We start from the raw sequence: 24,938 nt of genomic DNA on the forward strand, positions 1-24,938 counted from the left end.
TCCGCCCTGATCATCTCAGTTCAGGAGCGGCAGTCAGAAGAGGAGTCTCTGCTGGCTGGGCCTGTGGAACTGCTGGAGACTGAATGGCCAAGGCAGCGGGAAGAATGACCTCCGCTGGACCAACTGGACTACCAGGTAGGGCAGGCGACGAGAACGCATTGGAGAAGGGTGCGGGAGTGGCTTCTAATGGTGTTAGTTCACCAGGACAGGATTGGGCCTGTCCTGGTTGTTGATCTGCTGCACTGGGAGGTCTCCGACGAAGCTGATTGATGTGCCAGTGCCACTCTTGCCCATCGTCGAGCTGGACCCCATAAGAGTAGGGTCCAGTTAGCTGTGTTAAAAGCCCCTGGGTTGGGGCTTTTCTCTGCGGCATAGCCGGGGTGCAGCCGGTCCAGAGTTGTCTGGAGCCTGCAACCCATAAGTTGTTCTGTGGGACTTTGGTTGGTAACCGTGCACGGAGTTGTATGCTGTGCCAGAAGGTATTGGGATAATTTGTCATGCCAATTTCCTGGCCCCAGGAGGCCCAATGCGTTCTTAGCCAACCGGACGGTTCGTTCTGCCAAGCCGTTTCCGGCCGGGTGAAATGGAGCCGTGGGTGCATGTCGTATGCCATGCTGGCCTAAAAACCTTTGGAAGGGTGCCGACATGAACTGGGGCCCATTGTCTGTCACCACCACGTCAGGCAGCCCATGGGTTGTGAAAAGTCTCCCCAGCACCTTAATGATGGCCTCCGAAGTGGTGGAGGGCATGAGTGCCAGCTCCACCCACTTCGAGTAGGCATCAACGCTAATTAAAAAATTCTGCCCTAAGAACAGGCCAGCGAAGTCCATATGGATTCGTGCCCATGGAGCCCGGGGCATGTCCCACTCTCTGATGGGCACTGACGGGGGAGCCGGTCTTGACTGCTGGCACTGTTGACAGGTGGCTACCCAGTGCTCTATCTCCTGATCAATTTTGGGCCACCACACGTAGCTCCAGCCCAGCACCTTCATGCACTTGACCCCTGCTACAGCAGCTAGAGCTTCTTTGTCTAGCTGACTGTAGTTCCTTTCTCCAGCCGAAAGTGTGCGGGAAAAATAGGCAATTGGGGCTTCTGAGCCATTAGGAAGGACATGGCTCAGAACAGCCCCAATGCCATAGGGTGATGCATCGCATGCCAAAACCAAAGGGAGGTGGTCACTGTATTGGACCAGCAGTGACTGGGACGTGAGAACATCCTTAACTGCCTGAAAAGCATGGGCTTCCTTGGGACCCCAATGCCAGGGCATCTTAGAGTCCAGGAGCCTGTGCAGAGGCTCTGCCAATGAAGCCTTATGGGGCAAAAATATGGCATAAAAATTAAGTAGCCCTAGAAAAGCCTGAAGCTCCACCTTAGACTAGGGTGTGGGCGCTTTTTTGATGGCCTCTATCTTTTACGGGGTAGGGTGGATGCTTTTGGCATCCATGAAAAATTCCATGCTGGGGACCCCAATCCTGCATTTTCCTCGCTTAAGTTTTAGCCTGGCAAAAATGGCTCAGGACTGCCCTTAACTTCTCGATGAGTTCGGCTTGATCGGTTTGGCAGATACAAGCACATCATCAAAATAGGGTACTACCCCTGGCAACCCCTGGACCAATCGCTCCATCAGGCTCTGAAAAATGCCTGGGGCTACGCTAACCCCAAACTGCAACTTCTTGCACTTAAAGGCTCCCCGGTGGGTCACGATGGTCTGGGCCATGGCAGTGGCCTCGTCCACCGGGAGCTATTGGTAGGCTTGTGCCAAGTCTAACTTGGCAAATACATTTCCCCGCCCCAGGGAGTGGAGCAGGTGCTGCACCACTGGTACAGGGTAAGGATTGGCTTGCAACCCTTTATTGATGGTGCATTTAAAATCTCTGCAGATTCTAATGCTCCCATCCTGTTTGATGGGTATCACTATGGGCGTCTTCCAGGGAGAGTGGGCCACTGCTTCTAATACCCCTTCTGCAATTAACTTGTCCAATTCAAGGTCTACTTTGGGCCGTAGGGCAAATGGCACTCTCCTAGGCTTAAGGCAGATTGGTGCCACATGGGGGTCCAAATTAAATGAAATGGGTGTCCCCATATATTTACCGAGCCGGTCATCAAAAATGTCTGCGAACTCGCTGGCCAGCGTGGCAAAACAGTCTGGAACCACAGAGTGGATGCCAGAAACATTGAGCCCTAATGCGGAGAACCAGTCCAGCCCTAGGAGGCTGGACAGCTGGCTGTCGATGATGATGAGGGGAAGATGCCCCTGGAAATTGTGGCCGGCGACCTGGAATGTGCCACAACCCACAATAGGAATCTGTTGCCCTTGATAGTCTCTGAGGCGAACTGGGCACTGCTTAAGGGTAGCCTTAGTAAGGCTGGGCACTATCTACTTGATAGTGGCCCAAGAGACGAGGGATTTGGAAGAGCCAGTGTCCACTTCTATTTTACAGGGCACTCCCTCAATTTGGACAGTCAAATAGATCTTGTGGCCTGGCTGTGATAGGGATGCGTGGCTGATGGCCCATTCAGAGTGCTGCTGGTCACCCGCGATGGTGAAACAATCCTCGCGGTGCCTAGTAGCCTGTCTTGTGGACTGCCTTGGCAAGGTGCGTTCAGGAGGCCGAGCAGCAACTGGCATGGCCGCCCTGCACACCTTGGCCAAATGTCCCTTCCTGTCACACCGCTGGCAGATGGCGGCTTTGAACCTGCAAACTGACCTTGCATGATTCCCGCCACAACTGAGGTAACCTGACTGAGGCAAAAAGTCTTTCTGAGTTTTTTCGGGTTGTCAGGTTGAGGCAGCTGATTTCTTCCTCGAGAAATCATCTGCATCGACTTCATCATGGTGGACAGCATGGCCCCTGCTGGCATGGGTGACCGATGGCAGAAATTTTTGAATCTCCACAGTAGACTTATCAGACATTTCGTATGCCGTGGCTTCATCCATGGCTGCCTGAAGGGTCAGCTCTTTTCACATCAGCAAATGTTGCTGAAGTCTGAGGTCTCTAATACCACAGAACAGCTGTTCCAACAGGGGATCGTCCAGCACATGGAAGTTACAATGTAGACCCGCTGTCCTGAGGGAAGCTATGTAGTCCGTCACAGATTCCCCTTCTCTCTGGATCCTCTGTCTAAATGCATAGTGTCTCGCCATATGTGAGGGAGTTGGAGAATAATGGTTTTTTAACTTCTCCAAAAGCGTCTTCCAGGGCATTGAGTGCACTGACTGAGGGGCTGCTAAAGCCCTGGCTGTGCTGAATATCTTGTGGCCGCAGGCGCTGAGGAAATAGCCTCCTTTATGGCCACTAGACAAACCAGTGAAATCGTTTGCTCCAGGAAGCACTCAAACCATTCGAGGTAAGTGTTCCATGTTTCAGTGGTCGGGCTGAATGCTGTGAATGCCGGTAGGGTAGCCATCCTGAGAAGGACGGGCAGAAAGAATCAGCTCGGAGCAACGTCGCGTCGCCTGGTGACTTGAGGCAGCTCTAACAGTGACTTCGTTTTTTGTCCTTTACCTCAGACCCGATCCCATCCTCGTCGCCAGTTCTGTAGGAAGAACGAGGCAGACAGGGACTGAGGCAAGGCAGGTTGAAGCTAACACAAGCTTTATTAACAGTGAAAACAGCTCAAATGTAAGGCAAACCTCGAACCGGCAAACAGCGAAGCAAATGACAGCTGACAGGTCTTTTATACTAGAGCTGCCAGATGCTTAGCCAATCAGGTAGCTGGATTCTCCCACCAGCAGGCTGCTCGCGTCTTAGCCAATCAGGAACCAGCAATGTAAGTCAATGACAGGGAACTTCAGTACTTAACAGCTATATTTGTTATTTTGGCAGAAAGAATAGGAAGCTATGAATACCCATATGTGCATGGGAGCATGCCTGAGACTGGGACTCTGACTGAGCAATGATTAGTGGATTAATTTTTATAATAATTAAGGAATTTAGAGATTTATTTACAGCAATACAATATAGAGATGGACAAAGCCTAACAACTAAGTGTCTACCACAGGGATGTCAAACTCGTGGCGTCATGTTGTCATCACGTGACATATCGCAACTTTCCCCCCTTCACTAAAACAGGGGTGGGCATAGCCATCACATGAGGCATCCAGGCCGCGGGCTGTGAGTTTGACACCCCTGATCTACAATCTATCAGGAGAAAAGTTAAACAGCATGTGCTTTATGTATTTATACCTGGAAGCAAAAAGCATCAGCAGTCTTTTAGACAATAAGCAAGTTTCCAGCTGGAAAAGAAACCAATAATTTCAGAAGTTTGACAGGAACTATAGTTTATTGATATATACCCATGCAACACAAACTTGAAAACTTGGCAGGGTTTTGTTTGTTTGTTTATTTGGTGTGTGTGTGTGTGTGTGTGTGTGTGTATGCGCGCACCTCCTTCTTTTGCCAGGGAGTTAAGGCAGAAATGATTTTTCCTGTTTTCTTTATTTTCCAAACTTAAATATGTTTTGGTTCACGTTTTTGTAACCATCACTGAAATGGTTTCTCCACAGTTATCTCTGTAACTCTCTGCAGCACGCCAAGCCAAAGTCAGAGTAGAAAGAGAGTAAATAACTACTTCCAATCTATACTCTATTGACTCCTTGTGGTCAATAGGTCATGCATTACTGAGAATTTTGAATTTGGCTGCCAACAAAGAATGTTTAGAAAAATAGTGAAATTGCAATTATATGTTTGTACCTGCTATTTAAAAAATTGAATGTTTTGTTTAGTAGAACTTGATTGATTGATTCATGCTACGTAAGGTAAAGGTTTCCCCGTACAAGCGTGCTAGTCATTTCTGGCTCTAAGGGCAGTGCTCATCTCCGTTTCTAAGCCGAAGAGCCAGCACTGTCTCCGTGGTCATGTGGCCGGCATGACTAAATGCTGAAGGAGCACGGAACGCTGTTACCTTCCCACCAAAGGTGGTCCCTATTTTTCTACTTGCATTTTTACATGCTTTCGAACTGCTAGGTTGGCAGAAGCTGGGACAAGTAACAGGAGCTCACTCCATTATGCCGTGCTAGGGATTAGAACCGCTGAACTGCCAACCTTTCTAATCGACAAGCTCAGCCTCTGAGCTACCGCGTCCCTTCATGCTACATAGATGGACCTTATTCAGGATAGTGGAAACAAATCTAAGATGGTTGAAATAACAAAAAGGAAAAAAGAAAGGAACAAATCTGCACATCCTTATTGTAGATTACATTGAATGCAAATGAAGCAAATCTTTTTCACATAGGCAGGGTAAAGTACTAGGTTTAAAAATATTCAGAAGGTGTGAAATGTGTGATTTCTCTTTACAATAGCTGGCTCAAATTTCTCTTTGTTTTTAAAAAAACAAAGAAAAGCCTAAAAGCAAAATCATTTACGAGATCCTAAGCTACCAGAGCGTAACCATCAAAACAACAATTCAATTTGATTAAAAAAATATTGTCTTTGCACGCTTTAAAACAGGAAGTTGGCAGATGCCAAAGGAAATAGGTAGATCACCATTATCTGCGGCCTTTTGTAATAGATGGTTTCTAATGAATGAATGAGATGAAAGCCATATTTCCTGGTTGTATATACATTTCTTACTCTTTTAATCCCGAAAAGATTGCCCCACAGCAATATATAGTAGGCCTGCCACTGAGAAAATTTGTATTCTACTGTTTTTCAGGGTAAAAATAATGAGAATAACAGCAGCTATGTAACAGTGCGTGCCATCAGGGGGTGGGGGGTGGGGGATCTCTCTTGTTGCTAGGTTGTTTAAATTCAAATAATTGCAGTTGCAGAGAGCACAAGGATGAGTTTTGCTCCCACTGACTTCATCATTACCGTTGTCAATCAGGGATCCAAATCACTGGAGAGCTTGCAAATATAGCGGATCCTTCTCTTCATAGTCTATCCCAGTCTGTCAATGGTCATGTAGGATGGCAAGCTGAAGGAACCCAGCAGGCACAGCCCAAACCCTCCATCCCAGATGGCTATAACTGTGTCACTTAGAATAGCCCAGGGGTTGGCAACCTTAAACACTCAAAGAGCCACAAAGGTCCTAAACGGAAGCCCCCCTGTTCAATCCTGGAGCCAACCGGAACACCGGTTCCCCCACCATAGAGTCTCCTCCTCGTGCGGTGTCCTTTTTCCTCTGTTGACTAGAAGTCCGGTTCCCCCACCATAGAGTGTTCTCCTATTGCAGCATCATTTTTCCTCTACCTGTCCTAACTGAAAGCTCTATCATTTGTGGAGCTGACAGGAGACATGGAGCCACAGCAGAGGGATGAAAGAGCCACTTGCGGCTCCAGAGTTGCTGACCCCTGGAATAGTCTGTTAAGCCAGTGACAAGCACCAATTATTCAATCCACCAAAGTATCATCTGGGACGGACTTTCATACAATTTGGGCATTAGACAAAGAACTCTTCATTTACAGCATCATCATGGCATATGAATCATGGCAGCTGTTTTCTTAATTGCTTTCATTTTTTTTCCTGTTGTAATTATTTTTCTGACATTTGTTTTCTCTTCTAAACAGGTGTTTGTTTGTTTTTTTGCGTTTTAAATCTCTGAAAGCCATCCTAGAAACTAGTTTGAAAATTCCACCAATGAATGCCTGGGTTGTATGTGTGTGTTTGTACACATACACTCAGGCAGCAGAAATTAATTTGTTTAGGGGAAGATAGGATATAAAAACCATTCCTTTCCTTTTTGAAGTACAGTATTGACTTTGAAATGGAGGGTTGCTCTTTGCACTGCTAGAAAAAAAGGTTTTCACAAAATTCCAGTCTCTTCACGTTATTTCTCTTTTGCCCTAGACTCTTTAACTGCAGCTTCACTGTGACTAAGGGTGCCAGGTTGGGGATGAAAAAATTGCACTGTTTTTCTAGCCACCCGCTCCCTTTTGCTATTACCACACATGGAAAACCTCAGATAAGCAGCATTTCCAACCCAATCAGCACATATGATGCTTTGCACAGCGTGCGCTTAACAACTACATGAAGGCGCTGAGTGAGGCCGCTCAACAGCAGGGGCACTGATGAAACCCTGGTCTACATCTCTGCTCAGACCAATCAAGCAAGGTGCAGTCTTTGTGTCTTCAGACTGTAGCAAAGGCAAATGACTTTGATTTTCGGATCTGCTGGACCTGGGGATTCCACACACACACACCCCCAGCCGTCAATTCGGGGCTGAGTTTGTTAATAAAGAACTGGTGTCAAATTTGGTGGTCCTTTTGGAGTAACAGCTCTTGCTCAACCAGCAGACAACAGCAGTAGCCAGGGCAGCTTTTCACAAGATCATGTTATGTATCAGTTGCACCCTTTCCTGGATCAGGAGGCACTGTGTCATGCCCCCATCAGAGTCTGTATCTGCAGGGGAAGATGAGCTGGAACAAGAACTGACAGAGATGGAGAGGTTGGCTCTGTTGGCCGTGGAGGAAACTGGGGAAGGGCAGAGTCCGTTCAGGCAAGGCTTTTCTGAGTTAGTAAGGTCTGCAGACAGGGACAACCCAGGAGAAGAGCAGGGACTTCCCCTCTCCTGTTCCGAGAGCAAGGAGGGAAGAGAGATGGCGAGACCTGAGCCAGCTACGAGGGAGGAGAGTGCCCTGCCCTCTTTTCACAACATACACCTGGGGACTGGGATGTAAGGAGGTGCCGGTGGGAGGGGCATTTGTGGGGAACAAGCATTGAATCTGTGGTGCACTTGCCAAAGCCTGGAGATTGCTGTACTCTGTCTTGTGGGGCTTGCCAATTTGCCTGCTTCACTGAATTAGAGTTGGAAGGGACCTTGGAGGTCTTCTAGTCCAACCCCCTGCCTAGGCAGGAAACCCTATACCGTTCCAGACAAATGGCTATCCAACATCTTCTGGAAGACTTCCAGAAGATGTTGGATAGCCATTTGTCTGGAACGGTATAGGGTTTCCTGCCTAGGCAGGGGGTTGGACTAGAAGACCTCCAAGGTCCCTTCCAACTCTACTATTGTATTGTATTAAGTATTAAGAATTTCTTGCTCTGGTTACTGTTAAGCCAGCTAACCTGGTTTATTGTACTGCTGGCCCTGGTCAATGTTTGGTTAACCTGGCTTATTGGACTACTTGCAGCCAGAGGCTTCTGAAGGTGCGTGTGAGAGCTTTGCTCCAGGACTTGTAGTGAATGTGGGAATTTTTGGGGGCACAGTTGGAGCAATAAAGGGGAGTTAGATCTGTTCTCTGGTCGTGCTGCTGTCGTGCCACACCCCAGGTCATCACACACTACACATAGTTCCTCACGTTTTGGTTATCTCAAGTGGAGAGTAATGCGCTCTACATGGGGCTTCCTCTGAAAAATATCTGGAAGTTGCAATTGGTCCAGGGTGGACCGGCAGAAACAATTATGGGGCTGCCTTGGGAAGGCAACGTTACATCTTTGCTTCATGAGCCAAGCTCACTGGATCCCAGTAGACTTCCAGGTGCAATTTAAGTGCTGGGTGTCAGTTATAAAGTCCTTGTGGCAGAGGATAAAGCTATTTGAAGAACCACCTCTCTCCAAATTGTCTCTATCCCTGCTGTCAGATCTGGCAAAAGGGGACAGGCTCCAGGTCCCAGTGCATATCTCCTGGAAAGGCCCTAGGGAAATGATTCCTCCTGAGATTACATTAGTCCCTGCCATTCAGAAAATCTGAATAGATGTGTTTATTCTGCCCCACGTCCAGTGTGGGATTCAAATAGCCTAACAACCAGTTCTCTACCCTAATGATTTCTTCCAACAACCAGTTCACTAAACTGCTCAGAAAGTTAACAACTGGTTCTCCCAAAATGGTGCGAACTGGCTGAATCCCACCACTCCCCATGTCTACCCTGAAGCTGGCCTGAGCAAGGCCATTTTCTGGGCTTCAGCGTTGCCACATTGGAGCTGAAGGATAGGGAGGGGGGAATAGAGATAGAGGGGGTTGTAGCCAAAACAAAAAACAAGGACATTCCCACAGCGGTGAGAGAGAGGTAGAGTGACGTTACCAGGAAACCAAATGACACAATGATTGGACCATTTGAGGTTTGGGGAAGGGAAAAACTTTTACTTTTAACCTGGTGAAAACCACGGAATATTCAGATTCAGTTTTCACCAGCCTGTGCCAATATGATATTTCCAATAAACCAGTTCTTTGAGGAATACATTTGCCTTGGAGTCCTATTTATTATGGAAGTGTTACTTGGAAACATGACACACTTCTTCCTGTATTCAAGAAGATGGGACCTAACCCTAAAGCCAATTGGACTTCAGTGGCTATTGAACTAAATCTGGCCCATCCTTAGAAGGATATACACACTGAAATTGTATTCAAAAGTGCCACTCTAGTATTGAGCTTCTTTGAGCAGAGCTAATGTTTAAACTTTCATGGGCAGTTCCTTTTATTCACATTTACATTTTTCATGATGAAGAGTTAATGCAGCCTAGAGTCTTGTCTCCAAAAAGCAGAAATATTAATAGTGTTTCCATTTAAATATTTAATATCACAGGGAAACACCGATTGTTACTTATTGGTAGCCTACAAATTAGGCTTACCCCATTGGCTAGCTATGGTATGCAGATAAACTAAATCCCAAGCAAGCTTTTCTTTTCTTTTCTTTACGAACTCCTGCAAAACTTTAGAAGGAAGATAAAGTTAGCACATCTCATCCATTTCTTGGGCAATGCCCTCACAAGCAAAATTGCACTAAAGTACGTACAACAGAAATAACACAATAGTCAGAGCTGTGAAATTTAACAACCTAAATCATTACTCGTGTAGGATATACATTTCTCTTTTTTAATATTAGGCCAGTAGGTGTTAAATGGATCAGGCTAACAACCTGGAGACTATGATTTCTAGTCCCACCTCAAGCACGAAGCCAGATCTTGGACTAATCACACCCTCTCAGTCCTAGGAAGCAGACAAGGGCAAACCATTCAATAATGCTGCCAAGAAAACTTCAGAGATTAGTCCAGAAGTCAAGAAGAAGAAGTACAAGTAAGCAAAAGAAGAAGAATTGCTGTCAACAGATTATTTTTAAAGAAATTTCAAGTGAGGCAAGGCAATTGGCTAGGGTACAAAAAGCTTTAAATAAACTTCTGTGGTATTTTACACAGACGTATAAACTTATAATGGAATTATTATAATTTGCTGCCCTTCGGGCCGCCCTTGAAACTTTAACTGATTCAAAATGCAATGGTTATTATGCTTCCTGGCCACACAGCTGCATTAGTTTCCACTTCGTTTCTGAGTGTAACTCAAGATGTTATTTGCGAACTTTAATACCTGTTCTGAGTGTGGTTCAGAATAAGGTACCAAAGAGATCACGGTTTCCAGATAGATTTTGCCTGTCCAGCCTAGATGCCCAGAGAAGCTCTCTCAAAAATGCAGTGGGAAGGGGAACAATGAGGTAGATTCTGTGTGGTAAATCTCTATCTAGCCTGAGCTGAGGATGCCTCTCATTCTTTATGGTCTTATAATAGGTTATAAAAGCCAGGCTGTTCTGCAAGACTTTCAGTGAGTGATTAATGTAGAATCATCAACATGAGTGTTAACTCTCAGGTTCTGACTTAAGATTGGTGATAAAAATTCTATATTTTAATGGTTTATCTGTATACCACCTAAAAACTGTTTATACAGTAGGTAGATAAATTGCAAAGGGGAGATAATATTTTATGGAGCAGTGAAGACACAAGTTCATATCAGGCCATTTGTGAAGAATATTATAAAATTTGGAAACTTGGAACCATCCAGAATCCAAGGCTAGATCTATTGAAAAACTTTGGGTCTGTTTCAGATTAAAGGGTCCAGATCGTCGATACTCCTCCAGCCACCATCTTCTCATTTTAAATCAATTTTAATCAATTCTCCATGGGTTTTATCCAAGTACATAACCTGGCAAAGCACCTCAGTGCTTCTGACGTGAACAGGACGGGACCTGGCAAAGGAAAACTTGAGAGAAACCCGAAATATCCTTTCATGAGCCACGGTGGCACAGTGGTTAAAGAGCAGGCTATTTCTGCAATTTGGCAGTTCAAATCTCACTAGGCTCAAGGTTGAACCATCCTTCCATCCTTCCGAGGTGGGTAAAATGAGGACCCAAATTGTTGGGTGCAATATGCTGACTCTGTAAACCACTTAGAGAGGCTATAAAGTGGTATATAAGTCAAAGTGCTATTGATAATGAGAAGTCTGCAGTGGGCAAAGATGCTCCAGATCTGGGATGAAAGTCCTAGCTGTATTCCTCAGCAGTTTCTTAAAGGAACGATGCTTTATTCTGGGCTCTCAAAATACTTGCACAGGCTCAGGGTGATACATAGATAAGTTCAGGAGGCATTGAGAATGCAATAGGGTACATCCATGTGTACCTTGATTTGGGATTATTTCTTTATTAGGTTTTTCTTTCTGCCTTTGTTATGTTTAGAAATGTTTTCACTGATTGGTTTGCCTTGTATAAAAAGTACTACTCCATCTTATCCATCCAAAAATTGAAATTTGTTTTAGGAGGTATATGTGGAGGCGGACAATGGTCCATGCTTCCCTTTTAAAAGGGAATATTGGTGACATAGGTGTCAACAGGGGAGGTAAGGGCAGGCAAGTGATGAAAAGCATGTCACCGCATTGCAATGCACGTTCCACACCTTCTGCCAGGTGACACGAGTATATAAAATAACAGAGCTTGCATTTTGACAACACGAGGCAGGTTCCTCTTGGCATCATCATCACAGAAATAATTACTACGTCTTGGAAAAGCATCCATTTTACCCTGCCAGTTTTGGGGCATGAACTCTTTATGATGAGTTACACATCAGTGCAGAATCCAACTGATCCAATGACTGGTTGAAGAGAATATTTGTGAGAGAATAATCCAATAATCATTATGTCATTAAATCCTACCTTTGCTGACTGACACATAAGCGTTCTGCTTTTATATTTTCTTTTGGTGTCCATACTATTCAAAATCCACACACTCTGGATATCTGTGTTCTTAATGTTTCTTGCCTGCAATCCTTCCAACTGCTTTAAGCTTCCTTGGAAAATCAACCTTGGAGGACCCGAGGGAGAAAAACATAATATATATTCTACATACTAACTGCAGACTCAGCTGGAGAGTGGTATCACCCCTAATCCCCATCATTTCCTCTTTGTAGGCAAACGGTTAAGACTTTCTTCTTTAGCTACTCCTTTTCTACTTCCGTTAATTAGCAATGCACTATTTAAAATTTATTTAGCATTTGTATTCTAATTATTGTATTGTTGGCTGTTTTGAGTGCCCTCAGGTAGAATGGCAGAATACAAATAACCTGTAAAATAGAAAGGAATAATGAATAAGAAAAACCAAAATGGAGCCAATGACAAACAGGTGGGACGCTTCAAGCAAGGTACAAAGGCTTATAATTAAGGGAGAAAGAAGACCCGAGCAGGGGTGGGCTTTAAAAAATGCAGCAATGGGTTCGCTGCCCCGTTGCTGGTTGGGTGTGGTCATGGTGGGCATGGCCTAGTCAGCCTCCTACACCCTGGCAGGGAGGTGTTTTTCGCCCTCCCCAGGCTTCGGAGGCTTTCTTTGAGCCTCTGGAAAGGTAAAAACTGCTTCCCCCCGGGCTCCGAAGGTGCTCTGGAGGCACTCCGGAGGCTGGAAATGGGTCCATTTCCGGACTTCAGGTATTTCCAGTAGGCCTGTTTTTTACCCTCCCCAAGCCTCTGTGCTGGCCCTGCATTTACCTGGCATTATGAAGGGGGTGCATGGCAACTCCTGGGAGGGGAGGGGCAGGGTCACACAAATCACTCCTGGCTTCAGCATCCAGTAGCTGTGATTTGGTGTTATGATTTTCCTTGAATTTTCATTTCACTGATTTTGACCCTTCACACATCCCTGCCTCAGGAACAAAACGTTGTCTTGAAATATGCTGTCTCTGCATGTTGAGGGCAAAGTTTCAGTTTTAAAAATATTGTAGCTCTAAGGGCAAAAAGTCTTGCCCAATCCTGCAATATAGTCATTGAAATTTTACTTCAAATAGATTTTACAAAGAAATCCATTTTTTTATTCTTCAGCTAGTCCCATTAAACATACTTATGTCTTTATCCTTCCTTCCTTCTTCCCTCCCTCCCTCCCTCCCTCCCTCCCTCTCTTCTAATGCAGGGCAGTTCCATTTAAAGATATTCCCCCATGGGGCCAGAAGCTTTTGATTTAACTGGGTTGAGTGTATATATTTTATTCTAGCATATCCATACCATTCAGTCCATATACAAGTACAAATAATTTCCATGGAAACAAGGAGACTTCCTGGAAAGTCAAAAGAAATCTACATGGCAGTTTCAAATGGCTTTTACCCTGCCTATTCAATCATTTTCCTTAGGTAAACTAGTGAAAAATGTGTTTATTATCTAAATTGCTACCCAAATAGGGGTTAACCCTGCTGGGAAAAGACAGGAAAGGATTGAAGAAGATTAATTCCCTGTTCAGTTCCACCTCTGTCTGATACTGTTGGATACATGCATTTTCCATAATATATCAGGCAGTAATGCATTACCCTCCGTACCACGATTATATGAACTGGGTTTCTGAGAGAAAGGTTGCTAAAGAAAATGCATTTTTGAATGGACTTTCAATTAGCATGCACCACTGGATACTTTTCAAAAAATATATATTACATGCTGCATTGCAATCTTCTAAAAATACCAGAGAGTACACAGCTCAGTTGAAACTGGTCCCTAGGCCATAATAGAAACATTTGGACTGGACATGTTCTCTTCCATCCTATGGTCAGAACTAAGAAACCTGGAGCGCTGGAAGAAAAATAGAGATCTGTCAGTTCAGTTCATGATTTCTTTGATGAAAGAGAAGATCCGAGGCAAATCGAGAAATGACTGGGCAGACCCCAAAGAGAGGGGCCAGCAGAGTATTTAATTTTCTCTTCTCTACGTCACCCATCCTTCTGTCTTTCGCTATTTCTGCCCAATATGGTCATCATATATTTTCGCAGCAAACAGCAGTCAGCCTATCTGTAGGATCATAACAGTGGTGGGATTTTGCTCTAATGTCTGCCCTAATGACCCGCTAGGGGGGCGTGGCCAGGGTGGGTATGGCCAGGGGCGTGAAGCACTCAGCCTCCTGCAGCACTCTGCCAACCGAAACAGGGCATGGGTGTTAATTAAAAAATGTGGGCTTTGTGACATCCAGATCCAGCGAGCAGGGGGGAGGGTCAACTGTACAGAAAATACACTTTTGTTTGGTTATGAAGTTATATCCCAAAAGTCAGATGTATGCTAAACGTAGACTGACTTTTAGCTACACACCTCCCCAGCAAACAACAAATTTTGAAGCTCCAGATAAAGAGGATTCATTTTAGGATGAGTAACCACAGTTTACATGTTGGAGGTTCCTAAAGAAATACTGGGCAGCTCTGTATTTTAAAGAACATGTGAGGGAGGAGTGCAGAATAGCCCTTTTCTGCCTGAGACTGCACCAATCAAAACATGTTTTGTGAAGCAACTGATCAACACTGACAGGGTAAGTCACCAGTATAAAAAAATAAGAGCAAACTCCACTCCCTTCTAGTATGGATGATGTTATCTAGTTTGGTAATGAAACATCTTCAAGAAAGCCATCAAGCTCAGAGAGCACCAAGGAGCCCACAGTTAACCCTGAGCTACAAATATTCTTTTCTAAACACTTTTTGGTTAGAGGGACTCAAAGCCTGTGTTACATGAGATGGCTCCCAGTGGATTTCATTCTAAATTTTGATATGATTTCTGTAAATAAGGAATGTAGAATTGTAATGGCTGAGTGTTTGATCCTTCATACATCAAAAAAATACAAAGCTAAGGGGTATAAAAATAAATAACAGATTTGACGAAAGAAAAGACTCAGAAAAGAAAAAGTGTGAAAGTGTAAGAAAGAAAGAGGAAAGGAAGGAAAACTGAAAAAGAATGACTTCCAACTTTGTTTAGTTCAGATATATGTAAAAAAAATTCAACTCTTACTTTAAGATTAATATTTGTCTACATAATTTCCATAATCCCTTATTTAATCATCAAAGTCCAGATCAACTTTTAATTTCAGTTTCTCGAAAAAGTCCAGTTATAGTTCATATAGCTTTAATCACTATTTGTTAATGAAACCACAACTGATGTATTTAATTGCACCAAACTGGACATGTTCTTGCACAGGAGGAGGAAACTCAAATACAAAGCCCAAACAAGGTATAAAAATCCCCCACTCTCAACTCCATTTTGTCAGCTGCCCAGAATCACGAGTGGTTGGTGGGTTCTGCTTCATCAAATAAACCTCTTTTCTCATCAGCCTCCATGTTGTTTCCAGCATCTTTCTCCCTGCTTGGAACTGAACCAGAGGGATTTTCCTTCCAACACTATAAAAGCACAATGCTTCCGGTGATTCCAGTGATATTATTCACCCCATAATAACACCCTCTAATAGCACCTTTATGTGTTTTTCTCAATATTGCTCTTTTATATCTAATATTGCTGTGCTATGTGTCTTTTTGCATGCAATTTTCTCTAATCAATATATCCATGCAGAAAGGCATTCAATTAAGGATTTACTACAAAGCTACAATTATCAAATATTCTATTAACCTGGATATGTATATAAGATTTAAAACTCAACAAATATCATAATTTTTAAACAACTATTATTTGCAACATTTGCAACAAAAACAGAATCTAAAAGCAAAAACCCGATCAAAAAGTCCAGAACGAATAAAAACGTTTTCACTTATACCAAATCCGGAACTGAGATGGCACTTGCAGAAGGAAGTCACAGATTGATAGCCCTGTCAAGAAGACCTTTGTATTTTATGTGCTATTTCCAATTCAGGGAGATATGAAGCAGGATTTATGCTTGTGTCATGATTACAACCCATCTGGAGTTTTATAGCTTAAACTTTGGTGTGATCAATTTTGTTCGAAAACAGATTGGAAGTGAGTATCACCCTTTCAAAACTTGATATACCATGCCCTCATTGGCAGACCTTAGTCCAAAATCATGCTGTTATGTGTTGCATTAAAAATAATTTCTAGGCAAATTCTTCTCTGTTAAGAAAGAGAAAAACCTACTTGTGATATGCTAATCTAGGTTTTCAGTAAACCTAGCATGTTGTAAGCAGTGGTGACACCGTGGTTAAGGCAGCTGAAGTTACAAGCAGCCACATTCAGCTATAAACTTACTTATTTTTAATCTTAGCTCATCCTTGCATCCAGTCTGAGATAAAAGTGCTACTCTGTGATTAACGCTTTCATCAGTCTTCCAAAAAGAGAGTTGGGAGGTTAAAACATTTTCCAGATAGTGTCATGTTTTTCAAATGTGTTTTTCAATCCTCACTAGCATGTTTGGCATGATCTTGTATATTTTGTTTATGATTAATGCCAGGCTAGTATCCGTGTGCCATATTGTGGGAACATGCCCTCAGACAGAGAAGTTGGGGGGAGGGTAGAGAAAGAATTGGAATAAATAAACAAAATGTTACTACTATAAGTAGAATTGATTTGACTGCAGAGCTATTGACCAAGCAATCTTGCCAGTTTAAGATCAGAGAAGAAACACCTGAATAAGCAAAACTGGATTCCTTCTTACATGCACATGGCAAGAATGCATTTTAATCTAAACTGATTTTTTTTTTTAGCATACCGTGATGATGACTTTTTCAGATAAATACAGAACATGCTGAACCTTTAACCTCGTCTTTTAAAATTATGGTGTTCTAAAATGGTTCAGTAACATGGATGACTCAAAAGTATACAGTTCATGGGAGAAACAACTGTTCCTTTTTTATATTAGCAGACGAAAACTGGCATATTGTGCTACTGCCTACTACAGAGATTTGGGGGATGTGTAGTTTACTTCTCCCTCCCCCCCTCCCTGACCTTCACTGAATATTTATCTGATTCTGCCCCCTAATGGTTATCGGTGGCTTTTGCATAAAATTCATTCATTCTAGGAACAAATGTGTGGGAAAGATTTAGTCACGAATCATCTAAAAATATCAAGTACATTATATATGTTGCTTTAAAGCGTCAATTCAGGAGGGGAAAAAAATCAGTGGAATAAACAATCTCCTTTATTACTGCATGAATGCTATCATCTTTTGGGATACGTATGTGTGTTGAACAATAGTTTTGGTTTCATTTTAAAATTGAATTTGTACGGATGGGTCAACTGAAGCACATGTGTTCTCTTTAGATAAAGATGTGTGAGGCATCACATTAACAGAATTGAAGAAATTTTATGCTTATTAGGACATGCATTTCTTTATTTCCAACATGAGATCCTTTGGGGGGGGAGGTGTCGTGATTTGTAGCTGCGGGGGTGAAATGTGGGCAGGAAACCTGTTCACCACATGCAAAGGCTGGTGCTTGTGAGTTATGTGACATTTCTTTCACCTCCCAACAACACAGTTTTAATTCTTTGTGAAAATGTTTACATAGTGTTTATTTTATTCAGGGAAATGGAAGGAAAAAACTGCTCCCCAAGAATTAACCTCTCTCTCCGACCAAAAATGACCACTTCCATGCAGAAACTTCCCCGTTCTCATTAAAGCTTTTTCTCATTTACCCATGCCTCTGCTTTCCCCTCCTGTCACAGCGTGATAGGTTGTCAACTTATCCAAGCTCTGCTGTCAATCTGAAGAAGGATCCTCAAGTAGGAACTGAGGAGGCCATTACCTAATCATCTGCTTCCGTCATTGAACTTTTCTTCTGCCATTCAAGACTATAAAGCAGCCATCTGAGATGGAAAGAGATGGCTAGCAAACAGGCTAAGGTATATAAATGGGATTTTCTCCCTTGAAAGATGGACATCTTCATCTACTGAGGTTTGTCATGGACAACAATAGCAGTGATGATGATAGTATTTTGAAATGGCATGTGGAAAGAAAAGGAGTAGTTTCTGCTTGGAAAAAAAAGAACGCTAGTCTCCCAGTTTTGAGGGTTTTCCTTGTTCCTTCAGTAAAAGAAGATTCATTAAGGCCCCAACATCAAGAAGCAACTAATGAGAAAGAAGATTTGTACCCGAGGGAAACCATGAGATGGTAACAAAGTAATACCAAATTTTTGCTCCTATCCAGTTTTTTGCAGTGCAAACATGGGCTCTTTTTTAAAAAAAGAAAATTATTCTTTTGCTTTAATAAAGGGATGGCTGAAATGGCAAAACTGACTGATTAAAGAAAAGAACTTTTGTTTCCACATGGAAACCGCTTCTGAATTTCATGTTTGATATGGGAAAAGGTAACTTTGACTTTGGGTTCTATAGATTAGATTGATAGATTTTTATAGAAATGACTTATATGGAAAAAACAAAAAGCTGTGATTTGACGCTAATCAGTGGTGGGATTCACTTACCTTCCCTACCGTTTTGCAAATGTGAGCTCACGCACTTCGTCTGAGCATGCGCGCCGACTTCTGCACATGTGCAGTGCTTGCGTATTACGTCAGGGCTAGTGGACGGAGCCTCCCGCAGCCAGTGCTACTGGTTTGCCCGAACTGGAGAGAACCAGCTGGATACCACTTCTGATGCTAATGCTGTATTCTACTGCAACAGAGAATGTTGGAAGTCAATTCTTCTTCTTTTTTCTCCCCAACCTTTCCTCACTTCTCTTTCCCCTTTCCCCTCCCACTTCACTGCATTTTATTTACTTTTGTATTTTGTACTTTATAATACTTAATAACTTAATAAAAATGTTTTTTTTAAAAAAGGAGACATAAAGGAGGTGGAAAGTTTACAAAAGTTGTGAATGCCCCAACACTGGAAGTCTTTAAGAAGATGTTGGATAGCTATTTGTCTGAAACGGTATAGGGTTTCCTGCCTAGGCAGGGTGTTGGACTAGAAGACCTCCAAGGTCCCTTTCAACTCTACTATTATATTGTATTGTAAAAAAGGGAAAAAAACAAAAAAAGGAAGGGAAGGACCAAAAACATAACATGCAAATTACAAAATAGCTCAGTTTTAAAATTCGGCCACTATCTTTGGCCACATGGAATATTATTAATTAGTTTTTCTAATGTGAAGCAGAGAACAAATGTCTATCATTAATCCAGGCTTGTAAGATGTCTCTGTCCTTGCATTACCTAACAATATTTTGCTCAGTTCCATACCTGCTGGAGTTATAGTTCTTTGTATAATAATATGTTCAAATCTTTTATTTATAATTCAAAGTCGCTTCACATCTTTAAGCCATATTACACATCCCAAAACCATATTAACACATTAAATTGACATGGGTCCACGACAGAGAAAGCCCATAAATGTCCTGTCGATCATTGCATTCTTCTAGAATGAAGTCAATTCTTTCTAAACCTCCTGTGAATTAACTGTCATTAAAAATAATGTCTTCTTGCATTAAGATAATCTTAAGAAATACACTAAACATTCTTTAAAATATATTAATCTGAAGCATGCACTAATATGAGATGTTCTCTTTGTTTCAGATTTATCTGTAAATAACTAAAATCCACCTTAATTGTATTTTTAAATATTTAAATATTTTTAAATAAAATAAATTGTAAATAAATAAGACGTGACACAATAACCGAGGTGTTCACAAATAAACTGTGACCACCTCTAAGATGCTGCTAATGCACTGTGGCCCAATTGTGAAATCAAAAGATGTTTTAACTGAATATATGGCCATTCTGTTATTTTAGATCATCCAAATTCTTCTTACACTAATTCTGATAACCCTGCCTTTGATGTGATGTCTGCAAAAAGATGGCCATTTATCCATGCCAAAATGCAAGAAAGGACAAAAGAGGGTAGTGAGATACATAATGAATATTATTTTTTTACACTTCTGGAAATATCATGACTTTAAGACAAAATACAGAATATTTCATTACAAAAAAAAATTGATCAGATAACCTTGGGTCCTTGCTAAGTTTGCAATGCAATTAAAACAGATAATGATGAGGCCTGTATAACAGCTTCTTTTAAAAACAAAACAGAACTATTATGTTGTAGGAACTTTCCCAAAATCAACCAGCTAATTCTGCTGCACAGTAAGAGCCCTTGAAGTCTTTATGTAGAACAATAAAACACTTGCAAACGGGGGATGAGTGGGACAGATTCACCCTTCTTATGGTTCTTTAAATGAGATGTGCGTTAAGCATGGCTAACCTCTTTGAAAAGCTTCAATGAGATAGGATGGAGATTTTGGGACTCAGTCTTCTTCTACTTGATGCTCTTGAAAAGAGCTGACTTTTAGTTGTTATAATTCCAGTAACTGACAAAGATTTCTTAGAATTGTGAAGTCCAACACATCTAAAGTGCCTCAGACGAGGAAACACAGGGACAGGTGGATGTTGTAGATTCAATCTGAAGCAGCACAACACCAAGAAAGTATGTTTATTGCAACAATCATTGGCTGGCAGCTTCTCCACCACCACCACTAAAAAAAAGGGACCCTGAATAATTGGAAAGCAATGTCTCCTCTACCCGGGAGAGGGGATCAATTAATTAAATCAAACTTAGGGAATCTGATTGGCTGGCCAGTATAGGGAAGCTAGGCAGATGTTTGTTGCTGTATTTGGGGGTTATTTCAGGAGGGCTTCACATTGGGGAAGCTTATTGTTAAGGAGGTGGACGGTTGAGGTCAATCAGGCTGATTGAGGATGAAACAGTTGGGATTTTTCTAGTTTTGGTTTCTTTGTTAGGACTGCTTTTGAGCACCGCTGTGGTCTGGTGAGGAGGTTTCTATTCTTTAGTAAAATGGGATTGCTGGGGGCTTTGTCTGCGGGCAGGGAGGATCAATTTGGGAATGATAGAATTTGACTTAGGATGAATTGAGTTTGACCCTGGTGTTGTCCAAAGGAAGGGAGGGAGGGTACAGCCTCTATTTTATTTGTTAGATTTGCTTTCTCCACTACCTAGAAACCTATTAAATAAGGTCTCGTCCCATTTCTCTATCTATAATAAGCTTTTGCTACTTAAAAATCTATGAATTCACATAAGGTGACTAAGCCTTTTCTTTGGCAATCATTAATTCTTATTATATTAAATAATCTATGGGCCATTCGCGTCCTCCACAATTGTGCTTCAAGTGTCATGGCAGTACAAATCTAGAGCACACTATGCCAAATATTTTTTCATCTGTTTTGAATGGAAATGCAGGAAAGCTAATTAAATATCATACTGAGTGCGAGGAAAGGGAACACTAAGAATGGTGAGAATTATTTGGGCTCGGTTCAGTGGTCAGAAATTACAGCTAAATTGTTGCCAGAATTCTTGCACTGTATGTTTTTTTTTCTCTACTTATTATTTTAGGCCTGATAGGATGGGATCATTTTATTTTATCTTTTTGCTTTCTTTTTGTAAATCCATTTTTCCTTCACTCCCTCGCACCAGCATACAGTACACCATTTAGCAAGTATTTTATTCAAAGCCATTGTTGATTTACTTCTGTTTCTTCTTATGGCTTTGGAGTCACTGTTATAGCCGATGTTGCCTTGGGAGATTAGGAAAAAAAGTGCATTTTAAAATGAACAAATAAATCAGATCTGCATGGGAAATAAAGGAATTGAATTGTGCTTTATCTAAGAAAAGACTCCGAAAATTGATTCTTGTATTCAAGGAGATGGGACCGTTTTTCCAAGCCAACCAAGCATCACAGGTGCTGCTCCGACCAAGTGGAACAATACAAATCATTTCGCGTATGTAATGCATATTTAGCCATTTCTAGACAGACTTTTTGTAACAATCCTTGTAAGGTTGGGAAATGTGTGATGTCCATGGAGCTGGCAGCAGGCAAAAGCAGGCAGAAAAATCCTTAGCAGCCAAGGGCTACACTAATAGAGGAGGAGATGAAGGGGCAGAGATGGTGCGGGATTTCAGGGCGAAGGGGCTGTTTTCGGGAGATGGAAAGCTTGATTGTTTTGTAGAACTTGGCTGACCTTGGTTGATTGCAAAAGCTTAAGCAAGAGCCCTGTTGATACTTGTGGGAGGAACTATAGTCAGAAGAAGAATGCAATGGTTAGCCACCCCTATATTGCTGCCAAGACCTGTCATCTTCCGGAGTAGAGCTCAACTTAAAGGAGCATTTATCTTTTTTTTTTAATGTTAAGCCTATGAAAAGCCTATTTTTATTTTATGCATTTGTTTTCCGCTCACCTTTCAGGAAAGAGGCTGCCTTGGTAATTAGATGAACAAGGAAACACTCTTGCTATATTTTTTCCAGTCTTTACCTTTAAAAAAAAATATATTTCCACCCTTTGAAGCATAGACATAAGATCTTTATAAGGAAACTTTTGCAGAGGGGAAGGATTAAACCTGTCCCATAACATGCTGCAATCCAGGTTGACAAGTTTTTACATTATATTTTTTAAATAAAGAGTAATGTAAGGGCCTTTGATTGGCATACAAAACCTTTGCCAGACCAATTCTCGAATACAGTTTGTCAGCCTGGAATCCACACTGTATATCGGACATTAATACAATTGAGTGGGTCCAGAAGTATTTCATGAGATGAGTACTCCACTCCTTTGCTCGCAATAGAATCCCTTAGGCCACCAGGCTCAAAATTTTGGGCTTGGACCACCTAGAACTACACCGCCTACGGTCTAACCTAAGCATACTACACAAAATTGTCTGCTATAATGTCCTACCTGTTAACAACTACTTCAGCTTCAACCTCAATAAGATATAAACTCAAGGTAAACCACTCCAAACTAGATTGCAGAAAATATGACTTCAGCAACAGAGTGGTCAATGCCTGGAATGCTCTACCCGACTCCGTTGTTACATCCTCAAACCCCCATACCTTCAACCTTCAACTGTCTACCGTGGATCTCACCAATACCTAAGAGGTCCATAAAGGGGGCATGCATAAATGCACCAGCGTGCCTTCCCTTCTTGTCCTACACTCCCCATTTATTTGTACTAATTTCCCTTGTTCATGTCCATGTTTATACTTATACCTGTTATCTTGTACATGTTTGACAAACTAAATAAAATAATGAAGGCCCACAAAAAGCATTTCAACTAAGCCAAACCTGAATTCCTTTGTGTTACAAACATGGGGCCTTCCACATGTCCCACAAATAGAAGAAGGAAGGTGCCCTTGTCTTAAATCCGGTGTCCTCATTACATTCCTTCATCACATCCCCCAGCCCACTGAGGAAGAAGCTTAAGTTCATATTTAGTTGTTGAGTTTTTCCCCCTCTTGGTCTGACACTGCTATGTCTAATTTGGCTCAGGACATTACTTGGGAACTCTCCTCTTTCATCACTCACACCACTTTCTAAGAGACTGAAACTTTTCTGTCATGCTGGGGACCATCCATTATCTGCCTTTTAGCTAACCGCCAATTACAGGCGGATTGGTGAGTGTCTGTCCTCAGAACAGGGACCGCTATTTTTACACCCTCTGAATTTATCACTGCTGCCAAAAGGACATACATGCTATTTCATTCTTGCAGGCCCAAATTTTACCACTTTTTTATTTTTTTGAGTAGGCACCATGGATGAAGGCTTACAAACAGGTCCAGATTAAGCCCTTTAGTTTCTTTCCTGGTTTGAATGAAAAATCACACAGTTAAATACCTAAAAGTGACATTTGACTACAATATCTGCCATTTCAATCTTAATCATGTTGCCAATCCACCCTACTCCTAACATGCCACTATTGGCCTCATCCAAGTGCATTTCCCAGTTCCTAAATGGTTGTCTTATTCTCTTATTATCTAGAATGACCACCTTAATGCACATGGGTATAAACTGTTTAAAAGTACATTTTATTGTGCTTGATTGATGGAGAAACATATACATATACAAATACAAATACATAATATATATATATAGCAATAGCACTTAGACTTACCGTGTTTCCACAAAAATAAGACAGGGTCTTATTTTCTTTTGACCCCCTAAATAAGCCTTATTTTCAGGGAGGTCTTATTATTTTTGAGGTGCAGGAGGAGGCGAGCATGGTCACCTCATGGCTGCTACTGTGCTGCAATATTTTCAGGCTTATTTTCACACATGTGCTTAAAAGCATGATTTGGCTTATTATCTGGGGAGGCCTTATTTTCGGGGAAACAGGATATACACTGCTTCACAGAGCTTTACAGCCTCTCTAAGTGGTTTACAGAGTCAGCATGTTGCCCCCAACAATCTGGGTCCTCATTTTATGGACCCCTATAGGACGGAAGGCTGAGTCAATCCTGAGCTAGTGAGAATTGAGCTGCTGAACTGCAGGCAGAAGTAGCTGCATTCTAACCACTGTGCCACCACATATGCATACTCCTCAACTTAGGACCATTGCTTAGCAACTGTTTGGAGTTACAACGTACCTGAAAAGGGGGATTTACAAGCCAGCTGCAAAGTTTCAGCCATCAGATGCCTTCCCCATGGTCACATGACCACACTTTGGCTGCTTGGTAACATGGCTGCATTTATGTTCATTTTCATCACCCTGCAGTCACATAACTGCATTTTATGACAGTTTTATCAAAAACCAGCACCTACTTCCAGTTTTCAGCAAAATCACACTATAGAGAACAATCATAACTATTGTGTTTGTTTAATGACCATAGCAAAATAAGTCATAAAATCAAGTCAAGCACATAGCAAACTGATTTTATAAAAGTTATCACTTACAACTATAATGAGCATACTCCAGAATGCTGATAAAATCAGTTTGAACTTAATAATAGTAATAAAATATAAAAAGAAAGCTTTAACCACAGAGTCCTATGTTAGAGTTAGTTATGCCATAACCTTCATATTCTTTACTCCTTTTTAATTCAAATGTGGACAGAGTAGACAGGTCAACAAACCATTGCTATGAGTAGTAGTATTCTCCATGCACATGTACTTAAACATATGTCTAATATAACATTCCCTTAGTGAAAGTCTGCATATTCATCTGCCACCTCAGTAAGAATTAGAACTGAATCAAGTGTTACCTCTACAACATTTTGTGTGACAGTGTTAAATTATCTGTTAATGGCAGTGATTCTCTTTTGCCTGTTGAAAC

The sequence above is a fragment of the Natrix helvetica genome, assembly GCF_964273705.1.
Source record: "Natrix helvetica genome assembly, chromosome: 3".
Classification (NCBI taxonomy): Eukaryota; Metazoa; Chordata; class Lepidosauria; order Squamata; family Natricidae; genus Natrix; species Natrix helvetica.